The 20,264-nt window shown below is 55.6% G+C and overlaps 1 protein-coding gene across 2 annotated transcripts in view; it reads right to left on the bottom strand.

Moving 5' to 3' along the window:
- PAK6 (p21 (RAC1) activated kinase 6) overlaps positions 1-14,805 on the bottom strand; it is a 36,122-nt gene extending 21,317 nt beyond the window's left edge. The window contains exons 1-3 of one of the 2 annotated variants that reach the window (XM_059372504.1): positions 14,300-14,805; positions 13,427-13,509; positions 1,896-2,013 (exon numbers count right to left, since the gene is read on the bottom strand). The gene's annotated coding sequence lies outside the window, so the exon portion shown is untranslated. Of the gene's footprint in view, positions 1-1,895; positions 2,014-2,573; positions 2,662-13,426; positions 13,510-14,299 lie in introns of those variants that run through there. The other variant, XM_059372505.1, reaches the window with a different exon arrangement.
- Positions 14,806-20,264: the final 5,459 nt, after the last annotated feature.

The following is a 20,264-nucleotide window of genomic DNA, read 5'->3' as shown; positions in this document are numbered from 1 at the left end:
GCACAGTACTATCTCCATGGCAAAAGTAAAGAATGGCCTTCCCAGGAGGGTTGTAGGCCAAGCACCTCTTCCCTTTCCCCAATTTTTAGCAGCCTCCACATGCAGAGGCCAGAGTCCTCATCACAGAGTCCTTAGAGCCTGGCCAGAAAGAGCCCCTCGAGTCCCCAGTCATAGGCTTAGGGCCCCTAACCACACTAAAAGATTACATTTCACAGCTCTTATTTTCGATATCTCCATTTTGTTCCCCTCTTTCTGCTCACACTATTGTGAGACGGGTCAAACCTGCTTTACTGGGAGCATCGTAAAGATGACAGGTGGCTGTGGAGAGGACAGAGGAGACCAGAAAGGGAATATACACACACATACGGGTGTAAAGTGTGTGGCATATGTCAGATGCTGCGCTAAGGGCTTCTTAGAGTGCATTTAAGGGCCATAACCCTACAAGCTCGATATTATGAGCTCTGCTTTACAGGTGAAGAAACCAAGGCTCGGAGAGAAAGGCTGTCTGAAATGGTAAGTGTGGAGCTTGTATTCAAACCCAGTGTATCTAAGCTTCTCTCATATGCTTGGTACCCAGAGAAGTCAAACAACCTTCCCCAGGTCACACAGCCTCTGAGGGCAGAGCTAGGACTAGAAGCCTCAAGCCAGAGGCTCCCTATGCCCAAGGCAGCCCTGTGGCAATGGTGTGTCTGGGCCTCCCACGGACGTGTGAGCACAGGTGACATGTACAGGTGTGTCCGGGTCTCCCACGGACATGTGAGTACAGGTGACACGTGCTGTCTCAGCCTCCACAGCTGGATCCTCTTCCAGAAATGGCCCCTTCTCCAGGCCGCCTCACTACCTGCCCTCCACGGACCCCCTTACTTGACTTTATTCCCATGGCTTTGCTCTTACACCCCAGAGTCTCCCGCCACAGAGCCAGACCATTCTCAGAATTCTCCAGAATTCAGGGCTTGGGTAGTTCAACCTTTCCTAAGTAATAATTAGAGGCTGGAGAGGGGGCTCACAGCCAGGGCTGCCCAACATTTATTATTTAATCACTGGGACATATCACAACTATCCTCTGAGGCAGGCTTGATTTCCATGTTTTATAGGTGAGGCCATTCAAGTTTGAATAGACGTAAAACAACTTGCTTGAGGAATAGAAGGCAAAGTCAGAATTTGAACCCAGCTCTTTCCAATTCCAGATGTGTTCTCAGCTACTGTCCTATGTATTATGGTATATGCTGCAACCGTTCCAAAAGAGCCGAGCACAGACATAGGCTTGATCCCCCTCTTTTCCCCTGCCTAGAAAAAGAGACCAGGGGAGCCTAAAACACACCAGAAAAGGACATGACATAGAAAACACAGCCCACACCCCGAGAGCTCTTCAGGTCTTAGCCCTTGGTGTTCCTAGCAGCATCTATATCCCAGATGGGGGTCAGCTGCTCATCATCTGCAGGTGTGGGAAAAGCTAGATCTATTTTAGCAGGTTGGAGATGTGGGGAATGAGCTAGGAGGCAGGATGTGCAGAGCAGCACCTCTGCCTGGGGCTGCCCCCTGGCAGGCTCTGCACAGACCCTTCCTGTTTGGGAGCATCTTTCCCAAGCAAGAATTCAGGGCATCAGGCTTGGTGACACCGTCTCGCCCCAGACAGGCATCACACCTGAGGCCAGCAGAGGCTGGGCCAGGGGCAGGCAGGGCATCTGCTGTGGGCTGGGCTGGTGGAAGTTATAATGCCCATCCACTAAGGATGGAGAAACGGCACCTGGAAGGGACCACTGCCCCTGCCTTAGGCTACCAAGAACATCCCAGGAGGGCCACCTGCCTGCCCACTGCCCCGTCCAGCCTTGTTCCTCAAGGAGGTCTGAGAAGGCTCCCAGACACCTTACCAGGGCTGAAGCCTCCTCACTCACCTCCTGGCCGCCTTCCTCGCCTCCTCTTCCTCCCGACTCCTCACCCTTTCGTTGGCAGAGCTCTCAGGCACCGAGGAGAGGGAAGACTGAGGACCTTCCCTGGCCAGTCCTCCGAGGCCTGGGTGGAAACAGATGAGAAACGCATTGTGACAAATGTAGTAGGTGTCTCCCTGGATTTTGCGACTGGCCGGAATCCAGAGCATTCGGAACCGCCCCAGGCCTGCCTCCCGACAGAGCCACCATCTCAGGTACGAGGGGAGGTGGCGGGCTCCCCGCGCCGCGCACGGGGAGGAGGGGCCGTGGGCGCAGCAGGGCTTTGGGGCCCCTGTCTTCACCGCGCTGGGACTTAGCGCGGCCACCAGCCCCACCTCGCAGGCTCCAGTGGGGCGCCCTCTGGGAAGCGAATCCCCCAGCCCCGCGCCCCGGCAGTCCCGGCAGCCGGGCCGGAAGCGCCCGCGCACACGCGGAGGTCGGTCCCGGTCCCCGCGCTCAGGGCCCCTCCGCCCCGCGCCCTCCCCACGGCCGCTCCTGGGTGCACCGGGCGCCGGCCAGCCCTGAACTTTGGGGAATGAAAACCCAGGGAAAGGGGTCCCCGCGGGCGGGAGAGCTGTCGCCGCGTCCCGGGCCCCGCCCGGGGAGAGAGGGTCGTCGGTCTCCCGGGGTGGCGGGAGCACCCACCTGCCCAGCGAGAAGTCCCTGGAGAGCTCGGGGAGGCGGCGGGAGCCGGGCCCGCCCTCCGCGGGAGGGACCTCGGCGCCGGCAACGGCGGAGAGAGGCCGTGCTGACTTGTTTGTGCAGTGCCGGCTTCACCTGGCCACGAGTTTGATTTCAGGGTGTGGCCTCAGGTAGGACAGGGCGCACACAAAGCCCGGGAAAAGTCGCCGAGGGGTGCAGGGGCCGCGGCCAGGAGCCTCCTCGCCGGAGGGGCGCTCCCCACCCCCACCCTCTTGCTCGACCCTTTTCCTCTAATCCCTCGGCTCCAGTTCTGACCGGCCCTTTGCCATGGGACCCTGATCCGGGTCGGGCCGCTGCGACCTGCTGGTGGCCCCGTGGCCCTTGAATGGCCGCGCAGGGGCCTGACCTGGATTATCTGCTGAGCTCCTCCCGCTGTAATTAACTCATTAATTTGCATTGCAGATGCACATCTGGAGGCCGCAGCCAGACTCCTCCTGGATTCCAGAGGTGCAGCGGGGCGAGGGCACCCACCTACATACGCTGGGGAGTCTCAGCCCGAGGCCTTAAACCTGACGTCTTGGTCTGTCTGGACCTGACCCTGAGACAGTTTTGAGGAGTTCCCATGCGCGGGCAGGAAAGCCAGGATTTACAGAGGTTCAGACTGCCTTGTCAGACCTGGCTATGATCTGCTATCCTCTGCCCCAGAATTTCCACCCTTCCACCTCCCCACCAAGGGGACCTCTGGAAAAAAGAAAGCCTCCGCGTGCCCTGCAGTCTCAGGGAATGGGCCTGGTGACAGAGCTGGCATCCCCTGTTTGTCCCCTGGAATGACCTGACCTGGGAGCAGGAAGGTCATTCAGTGGGTCACTCCTGGCTGCATTTTACCCTGCTTCTTTTGAATTAGAGGGTAAAGATGCTGTGGGGGACAGGAAGGGCCACCTGTCTGTCCTTTTCCTAAACAAGTGAGCAGACCCTTGCTGTCCTAGACTTGGCCCCCCGGGGAGGGCTGTATCCCACTTGGTACTGAGAGGATTCTGGCATGGAAATTCCAGTATATTTAGCCCTTGAGTGGCTGCCCCCAGGCAGTGGCTGGTTGACTACCAATGTCACAGTGGGGACTGAGGACAGTGCTGAGATTTTCGCCCTTGTTGGTGGCCTCAAACTTTCATTATTGAGTTCACCATTGCCAAGTCTTGTCTTTATTCACTGATTCTTTAGATCAATGCAATTTCTAGATAAAGCATTTGCATATGGGCACTATTGCTTATGAATGATCTGCTCTAGGCTCCTGCCAAACCCAGCTAAGAAGGCTAGGGGGAAGTCGCCAGCCCAGAACTCCTGTACCCTGTGTGGCTACACCACAGCCCCCCACCCCGGGGAAAGTATGGTGGTGGAGATGCTGTCCCTGGTGAGCCCTAGGTTAGTGGTGTGGAAGCTGGGCAGCTCAGCGCAGGTCCCCTGCCTGCCTCCAGACACTCATACTTACATTTAGTCTCTGCTCCTTTCCTTGCCCTCTGCCTCCTTAAACCTGACGTCTTGGTCTGTCTGGACCTGACCTTGAGACAGTTTTCTCCTATTTACATCTTTCCCAAGAGGATTCCTTCACTTTCCTCTGACAGGACCTGATCCTGTGAGCCAAACCCTGACCTCCTGTGGCCCCTCAGGAAGCTGCCTGCTGACCCTAGGCTCAGGGGAACATGTGGGGAGGGGGCAGCAGGTACAAGGGTGACTTTCCCCACAGAGCAGGTACCTAGCCGTGTAGGAATGCTGGCTCAGTGCTGGCTACCAGGAGCAGGTTGTGCTGGGTGCGAGGGCTTGGGAAACTGGTTGCTGAGGATTTTAGATGAACCGGGAACAAAACAGCATGACGTTGTTGAGCCTAGATTGAACACCCTAAATTATTTTTTACTGACTCACAAATGCACACATGAATTATTTTCTTTTAATACAAATAACTTAAAAAAATACAAACAACTTATATACCAACACCGGCTCTCCAAGCAGTACTCTTGACCTGTTGAACTACGAAAAAGTGTCTGATCATTAGAATATTATCAGAATTGAACTGGTATTTAATTTGATTTGAATCTAGGCTTGGGTGTCCCAGAAAGACTACTAGACAAGTCTCATCCTCACCCTGTAGGAGTGACTCTAGGAAACCGTGGGGTCCTTTGGGAGCAGAGGTAGGTTTGGGGCCTCAAGAGAGGCAGAGATTCTCAAATACAACTGGCCTGGGAGGTAATGAATCTCCTATCACTGGAGGGGTTCAAGAACCCAGATAACTATCAGTCAGATACGCTAGAGAAAAGGTTTTCATACTGGATACTAGGCAAGACTAGGGGACCTCTTGGGCTGATCCCAACCCCAAGTCTCTGCGTGTCTAATTCCATCTACAGGTGGGTCTGCTGCCCTGTGTTGGATGACCTTGTGCAAAATGGGACAACTGGCATGTGAAGATTGGGTTCTCAGTGATTAAGTGTGGCATGTGAATTCCCTCCCCCACCCCCCGCACCCCATCCTCTTCTGACCTACGCACCAACTCAGCCTTGCCCAGGCAGTGGCAGGAACAGTCTGGGGGACAGCGTCTCCTCCAGCAGCCCTATGCCTCCCTCTGGCCCTGTTCCCAGGTGGCAGTGCTGAGCATGAGGACAGGGACCAGGTACAGCCTTATTTGAAGAGGCCTCCTACTTGTCCATGCACTGCCATTCTGCAGAGGGGACAGGAGCTCTGTGCAGGAACCCTGACAACTGACATTTCACCGTGGGGGACACCGCTGGAGCCTCTCCAGCTCTGGGGCACTGGCCAGCAGTACCGTCTGAGAAGGCAGAGGAACAGGGCGGGTACGGTACGCCCAGCTAGCTCTCTCTCAGCCTTTGGCTGTTGGGACCTGTTGGAATATCCGAGCACCTCCAGCCAGGGCTGAGAGCCCAGATTAGGGCCAAAGAGGAAAGATACACATCTGCTGTGGTTTAGAAACAAAAACACATTATCCTTTCCCTGTACCTTTCTGCTCCATGCCTTGAGAATCTTCCTTGGGGATCAAGAACTGCTGACAGGCTCACTTACTCCTTCCAGGGCTCCTTCCTCCGGGTGACTCTGCCCTCCTCTAGTAACCGAACTAGTAATGCCTGCCAGTGAGTATTTACGCATGTCTCTCTCAAGTCTTCACAACAGCCCTGGCACAGAAACCCTATACTATTATATTCTCACTTTGCAGGTGAGGAAACAGGCTCTGAGTGGGTATGGAAGTAGTTCAAGGCCTTGTAGTCACTGAAAGGTGAAGCCAGAATTTCAGCCTCGCTGTATCTGCCCTCAGCTTGTGCTCTGATCCGGGCTCTTCAGAGGTCCCTGGTTCCAAGGACTGTCGGATATGACTTGACCATGTGGGGTCAGGTCAGGAAACAGTTGGCAAGAGTGGGGGAGAACGTTGGCCTCCTTGTGTCAACTCTGACCACCACCCAGGAAGGGTGGGGCACGTGACACAGACTGTTTCTGGGGAATATTGCTCCCCCATTTCTGACAAGGGCATGAGGGCCCCTGCATGACAAGTGGGTATGTGGGGCAGGGAGGCCTCCGTTTCTTCCACCCTGTCCCTGAGCTCCCTACTAGGAGCCAGGCGCAAGATTTTGCCAGTCACGAAGTCCCTGCAGCAAGCCATCTGGCCTTCACAGACCTAGACCAGGCTGGGCGCTCTCAGGCCCGCATGCACACCGCTAGGCCAGTGGGCACTGGTGCACCCACTTGCTACCCGGCTGGAGGAGCTCCTGGAGTCTGGGTCCCAGGAGGGGTAGCCACTCACTCAGCCTGTAGCCCTCAGCCCCAAGAGAGAGGCACACTTGGGGAAAGACCCCTTCCTCTCCCTCTCCTCCGGGGTGCCTGATACCTGTCCCTTCCTGCTCATGGGGCAGCCTGGGCCAGTGCCTCTCACCTGATGGGATCGCCTGTCTGTTTCTGCTGATGGGGCCGAGAGGCAGGTGCAGACCTCTGAGGGTCTGGGAGTATGAATGGAGGGAGCCGACACTGCCAAGCCCTTGGGGCTCTTAGGCGGGAGAGAGGTGGGCAGTGTGGCTGGAGAGACCCAGGGATATTGCAGGATTGGAGCCCTGTGCCTCTCTAGGCTTCCAGCATATCTCAGTCTCAGTTTCTTGATGTGCATAACAGGGGAGATGGTGTCCTTCTCTCTTGGAAAGGAGATAGAATGGCGAGGCTAGAGCCTTGGGGGACCAGAGTCCCGAGGACCTGCACTCCCAGACAGGGTGAGAGATTCTTGACCTCCAGCCCTCACAGCTGCTAAAGCGACCCAGGCAGAAACTCCCCTCCCCTAGGCTGTGTGCACACACAGCTGCTACAGGGAAGCAGTAAGAGCCCAGTGTGGGGGCTTCAGGGGCAGAAGCCCTGGGTTCTTCCAGGGGAAACTCACGGCTATGTCAACTCATGGTCTATCCACCACAGATCCCAGAGAGAGAACACTAGCCCCGGGTGGCAGCCCCACCTGGACCCAGTTAGGTGTTTGGGAAAAGCTTCTGGGACTCACCTGCCCAGCGGCTGGACAGATGTGTCCTTATGCTGTGCTGAACCTCAGCGGAGGTGAGCCATACCCAGAAGCCTCCAGGCATCTCATCTGCCTTTTCCTCAAGTTCCGCATCTGTACTAGATTTCCTGTGCCCCTGGGACCACAGAGGCCTGTCCTCCCCAGATGCAAACTGCCCCTGGGGGCTGAGCTGGCCTGATAGCCCTAAGCAGCCCAGGGATGTGGATGAGCTCTCAAATGTGGGGGCCACTGTCCACCCACCTCACAGGGCTGAAGCAGGGACAGAGCCAGCGGCTGTGACACACCCTTCCCAGCTTCAGGGGGTAGGGGCTACCCGGGGCGGGGTACTGGAAACAGAAAGGGCCACCTACCTGCCAAGGGCACTCGTTTTAGAAACATGATGAATTCATTTAATATCTTCTCACTGTGATTGCTTTGTGCCCTTGCTCTTAATGGGCTCCAAAGCTCCATCCAGATGTCTGTTGCCGGTAGTTTCACTCTCTGGCTGGCATCTTTGCTGGCAGAACTAACAGCTGGAAGCTGCTTGGATGGAAACCCTTCATTGTCCTTCCCTCTCTCTTCTGAGCCTCTCGCAGTTGTCCCTGGTCTAAGGTTGGGTCAGGCCCATGTCTGGCACCCAGGCCCTGGGTCCCAGGGCCTGAGGACAGGTGAGTTGGGGGGAGAGCAGAAGGCTGTGTCTGACCAAGTGAGGGTAAGGCCAGAGCCCCAGGGAAGGGAAGAATCTGAGCACACGTGCTATTGGTTGCCTAAGCCCCATCTGCAACCCTCTGGGGGTCAACACCTTAGCTCTGGATGTGCCAAGTTCACACATTCTGGGCTGTAGTGCTCCCAGAATTCTGCCTTCTGCATCAGCCCTGGGTCAGTGTTAGAAGGCATGACCTGTCTAACTCATGGGTGGGCTCATGTTTAGAGGGGCCTGGAGGGCCCAGGAAGCTACTGCCATCCCTTTGTGGGGGCTTTCCTGCCTTATTCTCTGGCTCATGCTTTGACTACCCCAGGGATGGTGCCTAAGGGAACTTGATATGAACATGGACATGAGAGGGGTCCTGGTGTGCACTGCCGTCCTCACTAGTGGCTGGGATGATGGCCTTCATCAGGATGAGGAACTGTGTGAGGCCAGCTCCTCCTGTCTGACTCTCCTCTCCTCCATGGGAGCTCTGCATGCAGGCTAACTCCTGGCCTTGCCTTCTTGCCTCTGGGCCTGGCTTCATCCCTCCCCAGGGTATGGGACCCCATGGATCTGGATCCCAGACATACTGTCTTCCAGCAAGACCCACCATAACAGAAAATAAAAGTTTTCTAGTCCAGCTTGGGCTTGGTGACAGGGTGACCGATGACAGATGACAGGCCTCCTGCTTCTGGGATTTAACCTCTGGTGATGGCCGTTGGACATTTAATTTCCTGCCTGGGGTCACAGTATATACTGGTGAAAAGACCACCGGAAATAAAGGGTCTCCTGTGGGCCGCATCTGAATTCTGCCCCAGAATCTCTTTCATTCCTAGATACCTTCATCATTGCTTTCTTCTTTGGCTTAAGACACCGCCAGCCTTACAGCTAAAAGGTAAAATGCTTTGTGGGACAAGGAGAACATAAATCAATCCATTTACGAATGAGCTGGGTCCGTTTATCAGAGAGAATCTGGGAAGGGGGCTGGGGTGGGTTGGGGTGGGACAAAGCCTCTCCTTGGGGGCCATTGAGGAATGAACTGGGGCTGAGCTGGGGCTGCACGCTAACAAGGTGCCAGGGGGAGGGCGGCAGGGGGCAGGTGTGGCAGGGCTGGGCCCCTATTGGGGCAGGAGGCACAGACAAGCATCAGGACCTGTCTGGCCTCTTAGTGTATTGGGCCGCGCTGTCTCCTCAAGCCATCAGGTTACACTGCAGCTTTTTTCCTGCCCCTGCTTTGGGGGGCACCTTGGATGCCGCTGCTGACAGAAAGGCAGCCTGGGTAGTAAGGGGGTATAGGACTGGGAGGTGGGGACCCCCAAGACCTGAAACCAAGGCTCTGCCTCCAGCTAGCTGTGTGATCTCTGGACCCAATTTCCTTCTCTGGGCCTCTGCTTCCCTTTATAAAATTAAGGGGCTTGATTAAACATGCTTAGGGAATCCTTTTGGCTTGAAGGTGCTATGACCCTCCAAGGCAGTGAGCTACTTTCCAGGGCAGTCCTTTCCTCCTTTGTACCCACCTCCCTGACCCCAGACTGGGCTCTGGCTGCCCGTGAGGCCATGGAATAAATGGTCCCCTGCTCCCACTCCCCTCTGTGCCTTCCTGTGCAATTCCTCATTTGAAGGTAAAAGAAAGAAAATGGAGGCTGGAGGCTCCAGGCCAGGAAGCTGAAGCAGAGAACCAGTCCTCCCAGTTTTAACACTGCAGCTGCTCCTACAGCCATCAGGAGGGGGGCAGGCCAGCAGGCAGCAGGCAGCAACTTAACTTACCTTGAGTAAAGGTGACTGGGTGGTTGCTATTTGCCCCCCGGGGGCGAGGGGTGGAGCAGGCTGGACTGGTCCTGGGTGCTGGGATGGAAGACCAGAACAACTCACTAGCTGACCTGAGGTTTCCGGACCTGCTTCCCTGAGCACCTGGAGGTCCCTCTCTCCACGTCCTAATCAGCCTGACTCTGCACGAGAACCCAGATCTGCCTCCACCTGCTCAGCCAGCAGCCCCCGGGGGCTGGAGTGCTCTGAGACTTGGGCAAATCAGAGCCAAGCAGAAAGACGCCAGCATTTGCTGACTGAGGCAGCACTTCAAGGAGGGAAGGTTGCCACAGAAAACCCACAGGTGGGGACGCCTGGGTGGCTCAGTTGGTTAAGCGCCTGCCTTTCACTCAAGTCATGATCCCAGGGTCCTGGGATCGAGTCCTGCATCGGGCTCCCCGCTCAGCGGGGAGTCTGCTTCTCCCTCTCACAGTGGGGAGTCTGCTCGCCCTCTCACTCTCCCTCTCCCTCTGCGCGCTCTCTCTCTTTCAAATAAATAAAATCTTTAAAAAAACAAACAAACAACCCACAGGTGTGCAAAAAATGTCATTGTCTTCCTTCTATGAAGACCTGGTTCTCTGCACTGGCTGATGTGTTACAATGAGGTTTTATAGAAAATGCCGGCCAGCATGGGTATCCCTTTGCTGGGGCTGATGTGGCCCCATGCAGTTACAGGGGAGCCAGAACCCATTTTTTGCATGCTAATTGCTCCCCCTGCATACAAAAGTATGTCATGTTCTGGTTCGTACTTTGTTCTGGTTCTTTCAGGTGAAGAGAATCTGGGATTCCCTTTTCCAAATCCAAAGAACAGATAACTTTGGCAAAAAAAAGCATAAAGTCTCTTGAGTCTGAACCTTATGGTTCCTGGGCATTTCGAAGTCATCTGCCGAAGTGATTGAGAAGCCCCCTGTGGTCTTCGGTCTGGCCCCCCGCATGCAGCCCCTCCAGGTTTGTGCTTCAGGTGGGGCTCATGAGTATATAGTTCCTCAATGAATCAGGGCCACCCTGTGATAAAATTCCAGCCTCTTGATTCCTTCCTTGTCTCTGGCCTGTTCTAAGTCCTTAAGACCTGAAACTAGACCCCCGCCGGAGAAGGCAACTCTGAACAGACTCAAGTCATTCCTTAGAGAAACTCAGCGGCAGGCGATCTGCTCTCCAGGAAAAGCTGGAGCCGGTGCTGCGTGGCTTCCCCGCCTTCTCCCTCTTCTTGCATTTGCCTGTCTCCCTGAGCCCGCATCCTCTGCCCACTGCTGTTCACACCACTTCTTTCTTTGCCTTGCATTCCCAACGAATCTGTTTTTGTCCATCTTTTTTAAGTTCTGTGTTAAGAGCTATCTCCCAGTGGTGGTCTAAATTTATGAATTCGCTAGACTGGATGGGTCACGGAGGACAGCTTCAGCCAGGAGTCTGGGGCTCAGGGTGGGAGGAAGAACGCCACCACCCCGTGGCTGGCTGATCAACGCTTGGTAGCTCAGCTGGTTTCTGGTGGGCTCGGCTCCAGGTTCAGCTTCCCTTTCCACTCCTCTGTTAAGAGCTGTTAGCACCCCAGGGGAAGGGCTGGGTCCTTCATGTATCAGCACTTTCCCCCACCGCCTCTCCCCGCCACCTGGGTGTTGTACTTAGGAGTCAGGCAAGCCCTATTCCCTCCCTGCAAGCCAGGGAGCCAGGACCAGGTGCCAACTGCCATCTCCACGTGCTGCCTTGACCCTACGTCTTGCCAAGAACAGACTAGTCGAGTTCCCCCTTATCTCACATCTCCTGCTGTCTCACCTTAGCCCTGAGGGGACCCTCAAGCAGAGCTCAGAAGGGGACAGCTGCTTCCAGTCAGTGTGCTCTCCCGGGGCAACAGGGCCAACTTGGCTTCAGGAAGTGGAGTTCTTTCTGCCTCCAAAGCAGCTCCTCCTTCCATGCTCCATTCTAACCTGTGGGCTATGCCTGTTTATAAGGTTTGCCAGCAACCTTCCTACTGCCTAAGGCAGTCCTGAATCCTGGGCCTTCCCTCTGGCGATGTGGAGGGTCTCCTATGGGAAGGGCCCTGCTCAGGCCACCGGACAGTGCACCCAGGACGCTGTGTGTTAGAAGCATCTCTGGGGGCGCCTGGGTGGCTCAGTTGGTTAACCGTCTGCCTTCCGTTAATCGTGTCTGCCTCCTGCTCAGTGGGAGTCTGCTTCTGGGTCTCCCTCTCCCTCTGTCCTTCCCCCTCCTCATGCTCTCTCTCTCCCACTCTCTCTCAAATAAATAAAATCTCAAAAAAAAAAAAAAAATCCAGAAGCAGCATCTGGGGGACTGTTTGGGTAAGAGGCACAGTCTCTCAGTGTCTCTACCTCTTTCCTGCCCAGGCTGCCTCCCACAGAGGTGGGCAGGTGTAAGAAAGCCAGCCATCCAGAACCCTCCCTGAGCCCTCTTAAAAACCCAGGCAACCTTTTCTCCTCCTGTCCCTCCTGCCCCTCCTGTCCCCTGTGCCCTGGCCTCTATCTTCTGCTTTCTCCTCGCCCAGGCAGCTGGTCTGCTCTGTGTCTGCCCTCCGTAGTCTCTGCCACTCTGCCCCTAGCTGGTGACCAGCGGCTGCTCAGCTCTGCATATGTGCCCGAGGCTTGGCATCACCTTTTGCAAGGAGGCAAATACCCCCACAGCTGGGTCATTTTCCTCATACTGCAGCCAGGTGTAGGGATCAATTGCACGGGAGACACTTAGGATTCTATCTGGACCACAGTCCCATGTGCTCCTCCAGGACCGAGGGCATTCCTGGTCATCCTTGGGAATTGTGCTGAGTGGGCTTTGCTGTGTCTAGAGCCCTCAGGCCCGTCTGCACCTTCCCTGTGCCTGGTACATCCCAGAGAGCTCAGCTCACAGGCAATCAGTCTGTCTTTGGGGGACTAGAAGGTCTGTGCAGTCCCCACACTCCCACCTTGTGCCCATTCTCGGGTGTGCAATGCAAAGCACTTCACCCCAGTTGGGTGTTTCCAGAGCTTGCTCCTGGTGCCAAAACCCTCTGGGCTAGGCACGCCTGTCCATAGGGTTCCCAGGTTTGCCACTCCTAAGCTGCAGAGGAGACCCCTTGCTTGGCCCGAAGGCCTTATTCCTAACTCGATGAGCTTCTGTGGAGCTGAGTCCATCCTGGAGCCCTGTTCCCACCAGAACCAGCTTAGGGAAAACCCTCAAGCAGGACCCTCCAACCTTGCTGTGGGACACCAGGGAAAGAACAAACTGTGTACCCTGGATTTGTCTGGCTTCTCGGTGAGGCCCCAGCACTTTAAGCCCCAAATTCAGTGGGTTTGACCCCGTGGAGCCAACCAGGTCATTAACCCTGCAGCCAAGCTGGGGAGCCTGAGGCCTGTGAGAAGGGCTGGTGCTCAGCCAGGCAGCCCCCCTTGAACCTGACCTGATGCCAAGTTTCAGAGTCGGAACCTCTGCCAGGTCAAACTCTGCATCAGGGCGTGACTGGGAGCTGGGTCCCAGCAAAGCTCCATAAATATTTGTGTGATGACTAGTTGAGCGGAGTATCCCAGAGGTGGTGGGGTGAGAAGGGCCTCCCTGAGGGGCATCCCGGGGGGCCCCACACCAGCTCTGCAGGGCAGGAGGGGGAGGTAAAGGCAGGAATAGCAGAAACAATCCTTTCTTCCTCCACCCGGGAAGCCAGACGCCAGCTTAAAAGGGGCTGTTTCCAAATGAACCAGGAAAGGCGGCAGCAGGTTGGGTGGGGTGTGGGGGCTCCTTGTCCTAGAAACCCGCAACCTCTGGCCCTGTCCCGGGCGCTGAGCAGCCCGGACACTTGGGTCCCCCCAGCCCTGCCTGTGGAGCCCGAACACACCGCGGCCGCAGGAACCTTACCGTGGCCACTGCTGGGGGGCTGCTGGGCCTCAAGCTCCTCACTGCGGGCTGGTGCTTGTCTCTAGCCCAGGAAGAGGCACTCCCTTCAGGCAGGAGAGGAGAAAAAGGAAAAGAAGGAAACCTCGGTGCTTTGCTCGCTGAGCCGCTTCTCCTGAAGGCTCCTGGTTGGTGTCGTCCTGCCTCTGCGGGCACACAGCCTTCCTCCCCCTGATGGCTTACTCACCGGTGTGCCCGTGAGGCTGCCAGCTCCACGGGGGCGGCCTTGGGGGTGGGGGGATGCGGCGGGAGGTGGCCCACGCCCCTCTGCCTGACACACTGGAGCATGCTCTGTGGGGACTGGGGGGCTCCAGGGGCCAAGCGGTGTCCCCAGCCGGGTCCTGAGTGCGGGGAAGCCATGTCCCGGCCTGCCCCTGTGCAGGGAATGTGTCCCTGTGGGCTGGCCAGAGGACACACTTAGGTGCTGGCTGGCACTACACGGGCGAATGACGGAATTCCTTGGGTGGAGGCTGTCAGAAGAGGGGGTGGCCAAGGCTCAGTCTGGCCCTCTGGCAGGTTGGCTTCCATCCTTGGGCTGCCCCTCTGGACCATTCCCTACTTGGAAATCCTCCCGGGTCTCTGTCTTGGGGGCTCAGAGAGGGCCTGGGCCTGTCTGAGCTGGAGCTTCATCCCGTTTAGGCTGGGTGCCTCGTCGTCCTTTTCCACAGCACCCACATCAGGGCCTGGGTGGGCCCAGCATCAGTTAGGACAAAGTGCTGCCAAGCACCCCCCCCCCCCCCCGCGCCGTCCCCAGCCCTCTGTCCTCAGCTGAGGGTGTGGGGGGGCATGCACACTCCCACACACACATGGGGCCACACCCAGCACAGAGCCACCTACCTGCCCAGGCCAGCCTAGCCAATCCAGCCTTGCTCTTCAAATGCCACTCTGACCCTACAAGCCACTCGTGTACAGCGGTGTCCTGTGGGAGGTGAGTTCAAAGCCAGCCCGGGAGGACTCCAGTTAGCACAGACCAGTCTCCCCTTCTCTCCTGACACCTCCAGAGGACACGGCAGCCCAATCACCATATCTGCTATTGCACTTGACCGGCTGGCATCTCTCTCCCGGAACCTCGGCCCCCCACTGCATCTTCCATATCCTTACAGGGTGGCAGCGGATTGCTGATAGGTCCCATCTTCCTCCGAGCCCCAAGGAGAGAGAGGAGAACTAGAAGGGGCGGGACCCAGGTGCAGCTCCGAGATTTCAGCTCCCAGAACAATCAGACGCAAAAGGGAAGGAAGAAATCCCAGGCCAGCAGGTGACTCAGTGCCGGTGGGCCGGCTTAGTCACCTGGATGGCTGCTCCCAGCTCCTGGCACATCAAGGCCGGTGCACTCCCCCAGCTGCTGTCGACAGCAGGGCTGTCAAAGGGAGTGTGGCCTTGGCCCGAGAGAGCCAGCTGGCCCGGGGCTGCCTGGCAGGCTGTACTGGGAGCGGGAGCGAGCTCCGGCCTCCTTTCCAGCCGCAGCGTGCCCCTCCTCCCCCATGCACCCAGGCTCACTTTGGGATTTCTCCATTAAATCCTCAGGCAACGACCTGCTCGTTTGGGGCGCGGAGCTGCTCCAACGTTGCTTGGCAATTTTGATATCGTCGGGGGTTGCTATGGGGAGGAGGGTGATGTCATTGACACAAAAAACCCACTGAATTTACAAATCAGCTGGGGCTGGAGCTATTTATAAAAACACGTTTTTCCCTGCCTTCCTTTACTGAGGGGGAGGGAAAGGAAGGGCTGCCTGCCAGGCTCAGTGGAAGCCTCCCCCAGCCTGAAGAAGCCAGACACCCCCCTACCCCTCTGCAACCCCCACGCCCTCCCCCACACCACAGAACTGGCTGGCCCCGGCCACAGCTGGGCTGAATGCCCCTTTCAGGGTCTCAGCTGGTGTCGGCATGAAGGGCACCGGGAGGACAGCACACGGTGGGTGCTGGGCAGCAACGCCAGCTTCCTGGGTGGGCAGGGGCCAGAAGCCAGCCACTCAGCCGGATTGTTTGGAGCCAGGGGGATGTGCGGGTCGGCAGCTTGAGCCCCTCTGAGTGCCTGCAGGCCAGCTCCCCTGAATACACCAGGGGGAACCTGGCCTTCCAAAACGCACTCCTGGTTTCTGAGTCTTGCTGTATCCTTCCCTAGCTCCTTTTCTCCTCCCAGTGTCCAACGGGGGGGCCCCCGAGTCCCCCGGTTTTGGCCCCCTGCTCCTTTCTCACCACACTCGCTGAAACACCATCTTGTCCGTGGTGTTGACTGTCAACCTGGGCAGGCTCTCCCAAAACTCGTGTCTGGCTCCCCCACTGCAGACCCCAGCCCTAATGAGCCAGGGGCCCAGCTGCCAGGGCCCGCTGTGGCTGACGGCTGGTGGAGACTGCTGTTCTCCTTGCCCATCCTTCCCAGCCCTAGGCCCTTACATCCAAGGTGGCACTAGGTTGCTCACGTTATTTTTGAGAACACTTTCATAAATCTCCCAGAGTGAAGCAATGTGGTATCTGGTTAAATATCTGGTATCTGGTACCAGATTCTGAGTTTCCACAATCCTGAGTTCAAATCCCAGCTATTGGTCATCAGCTGAGTGACCTTTGGCCTGTGATTTAACCAGCTGGACTCAATTTCCTCATCCACAAAATGGGGATGCTTTCACCTCCCTCCTAGGGCTGTGGGAATTAAATGAACAAAGCTCCTGGCATAGGGACTGCTCATCCTGAAAGCTCAATAAACATTAATCTTTGTCTCTACTTCCATGACTGTGTTTTTTTGTCACTTGTCCTTAGCCACCCACCAAAGGGTGGCGGGTTCACCTTCTAAAACCATGACCTCCCACCCCCCACCCCATTGCCTCATGAGCTAAGGTCACAAGCTGCACACACAGACACTTCGACTGAACTGCACAATACTGGACCTCATGGCATTAAGCACAAAAATTTCGTTAAGTCAGGTCCCCCAACTCCCAGCCACGGAACCCACTCCAGCTCCATCCCAAGCAGGAAAGGAGAGTTTTGGTGACTGTCAGGTAATCGAGTCCTAGTCCTGATGAGAAGCCTGGAGAATCAAGGCCAGGGCAGAAGCCAGCGCTCCTGGCATCAGGATTGGTCGCAGCTGGTGCCCTACCACGTGTATCACCGAGGGTACCCCAGCATCTACTCCAAGAGCAAGGGGAGTGGCTGGCAGGCTCAGGTCACGTGTATGTGTGGGGGGTCCCCTTGGGCACAGTGCTCTTGTTCTCACCCATGAGGTGGGGAAGAAAACTAGGGTGCTGTTATTGAAGGAAAGGGGAATGGGTGCTGGGGGCCAAAAACCAGCTGATGCTCCAAACAGCATCTTTGCTATTTTTTTTTTTTAAGATTGTATTTATTTATTTATTTGAGAGAGAGAGAGAGAGAGAGAGAGAGTATACACGATCGTGCCCAAGAGCAGAGGGAACGGCAGAGGGAGAAGGAGAGGCAGATTCTCCGCTGAGCAGGGAACCTGATGCAGGGCTTGATCCTGGGACCCTGAGATCATGATCATGCCTGAGGTGAAGGCAGCAACTTAACCGACTGAGCCACCCAGGCACCTCTTTGTTTTTTTTTTTTTTTTTCCTATTTATTTTCAGTTCCTGAGCCTGATGATTGCTAATTGCTGATTCTTTTATTCTTCTTGTCTTCCTGAGCTTCTGGAAACGGATGGCCCCCATACGCAGAGACCTCCTCTGCTCCATCCTGTGGTGTGACTTCCTGATTGGGTGAGAATACCTGCCCACTGAGATCCATTTCTTTCACAGGTGGTGCAAGGGGCAGGGGGACCTGCCAGCCATTGGGAGACCCCCTGCCAAGCTTGACCGCCCATTGTAGGGACGGGTGGGCAGATGCCCAGAAGTTCCTGGGCCAGTGGCTATGCCCTGTGCCCTCTTTTATCCCAGCCGAGTCACATCTCTGCTAGTTCCAGCAGGCTCTGAGCTCCCCAGGGCAGGAAAGCCAGCATGGGGCTTGGCACATAGTAAACGCTCCTGGAAATGTGGTGGAATGAATGAACATCTGAAGAGGTTCTGTGCTCTGGCCAGCCTTACTTAGAATACGGTGAATCATGGAACTGAAAGGGATTCTAGAATCACTAACCTCCTCCCCCCTTCAACCCCCTCCCCCCTCTACAAGTGTGAAAACTGCAGCTCTGAGAGATTAAGTGACTCAGCAAAGCCACAGAGGAAATGAGAGGCAGAGTCATGACTGGAACTCAGCTTTCCCTCCTCACAGGCCTGGATTGTTCCCTTGGCTGCCCACACAGACCCACTCTGGCTGCAGCCCTGAGTGTGTGATGTCTCTGTAATTCAGTCAGAAGCAGCGTGTGCTGTCACTGGGGGACCTTTCTGCCTTTGAGTCTTGGCTCCCTGGGAGTGGCAGCCTTGAGAATCTGCCAAGACAGTGGTCTTACAATTTAACAGAAGTTTGTCACTTGATTCTTTTGTTCTTGAAAATGGAGATAACAGCCCCAAAGGTAATGTGCCTCATTTGAGGTCAAGTCAGGTTCAGCTGGAAGGATTGCTTACATCAGGAGTGTCCCGCTGCACGGTTTAAAGAAATCACTGGAGATGTGCTCAGAAAGGCCGTGCAGCAGGGAAGTCCGAAAATATTCATAAACAAATGCTTCCCAGGTTTTCCCAAAGGATAAAAGCTTCCAGAAACAACATTGAGGGTCCCAGTCTGTGGTAAAAATTCCTCTCTCTGGACGAATTCTAGACTTTTAAGTTCTTCTCCAGGCTTTCCCTTGTGCTGAGTGTGTATAGGAAACTTTCCGAAGACCTTCCTAATGGCTGTGTGGGCCTGTCTCCACCTGCCTACACTTGTCAACAGCTCTACTGCAGGGCCAGGAAGGGAGGGACAAATTCATCCCCTACCGGGAAAGGAAGGGCTTGGATTAATGACCATGTGTTGCCACTGGAGGCCTGTGCGTCCTATACTCTAGGCCAGCCTCACCTTAGAGGGGCCCCTAAGCCTCAGGCCTCCAGGAGAACCAGACCAGAGGCAGAGGCCCACCTTCAAGAGATTTTTCCAGATGGCTTTCTACATGGCAGGTAGGGTGTTTGGGAAGAAGAGGTTTCTGGGATACCTGCACACCCTCCAAGGTGTTGGTAGTGAAGGGTTAGGGTTAGATGGTCAATAAAGGTCCTCAGTGGGAAGGAAGCTTAAGGGCCTTGTTCGATAGGGGTGCTATGGGTCCCTTCTGTGCCCTCTCTCTGGCCCTACTCCTCTGTCCACCTTGTGAAGGGGGGAAAGGGAGCCCAGGGTCATGAAGTGCCCTGGGGGCTGGGCAAGGTGTGTGGAAGACAGATGGCAGGGGAATTTTCTCCACCATGCTCCGTGGAGTAGGGATGTCTGTGGGCTGCAGATTAGGCAATTTCTTCAGGAACCCTTTTCCTCAACAAAAGCAGATGGGAAAAGCCCAGGGGTAGTTACTGTTGCTGTGGGCTAACAGCCTTCCTGTCTGGCCTCTGACCCTCTGGCCTTGATCAGAAGGCGTAGTACTGCCTAAAAGTGAAGAGGGAATGCTGAGGCCTCCTGGTAGCCCTGTCTGGGCCACAGAACCTACCTGGATACCAATGGACATGGGAAGCTGGGAGGAGGCCAAGAGACCATAGTGCAGTTTTGGGAAGACTGGGATTATTCCCTGAGAAACTGGTTTAGCGTCCCCCATGCTTCCATCCCCATAGTGTGCCCCTGCTCTGGGTCAACTAGGGGGGAACAGAAGAGAGGATGATGGGGCATGGCCAGTGGGGAAAGAGACCCAGAGGAGAGGCCAGTGGCAGCAGATAGCTGAGAGGGCAGAAGGTGGGCGCCATTTTGTATGGTCTTCCCTTCTTGCCATTATGCTCTATCACGATGCTATAGGGGACATGAGGGAGAGGAGGACAGATCAGAATCTTAAAAGGATTAGGAATAACCCTGCTTGGGGACTCTGCTGTTGCCCTGCAGGAGATCCCCCAAGAGAAACAGGCTGAGCCTTTCCTGGGAGCATGGCCCCTTCTGTCAGACTGGCTGGGACCTCACGTAAGATGGGAGTGGGTTGGGGTGGGAAGCTTTCTGTCAGAGTGAAACAGGCACCCTCCCATTCTGGCCTTAGAAGTGAGTTGAGCTGGTCCCCGTGGTGGTGGTGGTGGTTTCAGGGGATCCTCCCTGAGGAGTTAACAACAATGTGAAGGCCGGCTCAGAAACCGGTCAGAGCTACAAACTAGAGTCCCAAGTATTGAACTCACAAGTGTTATCCTCTTTCCAACTGAGGGTGTGACGTGCCTTCCCTGTCCCAGCCCCAGTCCACCAGGAGCAGAGCTTTCTTGACACATCTCAGCTTCTGCACGAGCAAGGCCTTTGTAATCAATGTGGCAGCCCAGGTGGGACAAAAACAGCAAAAGGACACATAAAGGGGAGGGTTCCCACGGTCTCTATCATGTGGCTAAAATCTAATTTTCTTGGGCACAATGTATAGGCTATGCACTGGGCTAAACCCTTGCATATAATAACTCAATTAATTCTCACAACAATTTAATTTATCAATCTATTCAGTTAAGTATCTACTGAGTAGCTGCTAGGGGCAAAGGTGCTAGGTGCTGAGCATAGCTCGGTGAACAAGATAAGTTGCTGTCCTCATCAAGTTTACAGTCTAGGTAGGAACTATTATTCCATTCCAGAGATGAGAAAACTGAGGCCTCCTGCATTTAACTTACTTGCTCAGGTCACTAAGTGACAGGGCAGGGCACTGAACTGTCTGCTTCAGAGTCCAGGATGCTATTTGTTACCAAATGCTTCCTTCTTTTCTTCCCAACACCACTCACATGGCAGACACAGTTGGT

Source organism: Mustela nigripes, chromosome 13 (genome assembly GCF_022355385.1).
Source record: "Mustela nigripes isolate SB6536 chromosome 13, MUSNIG.SB6536, whole genome shotgun sequence".
Lineage (NCBI taxonomy): Eukaryota > Metazoa > Chordata > Mammalia > Carnivora > Mustelidae > Mustela > Mustela nigripes.
The sequence above is the reverse complement of the archived record's forward strand: the minus strand, read 5'-3'. Positions and strand labels throughout refer to the sequence as shown.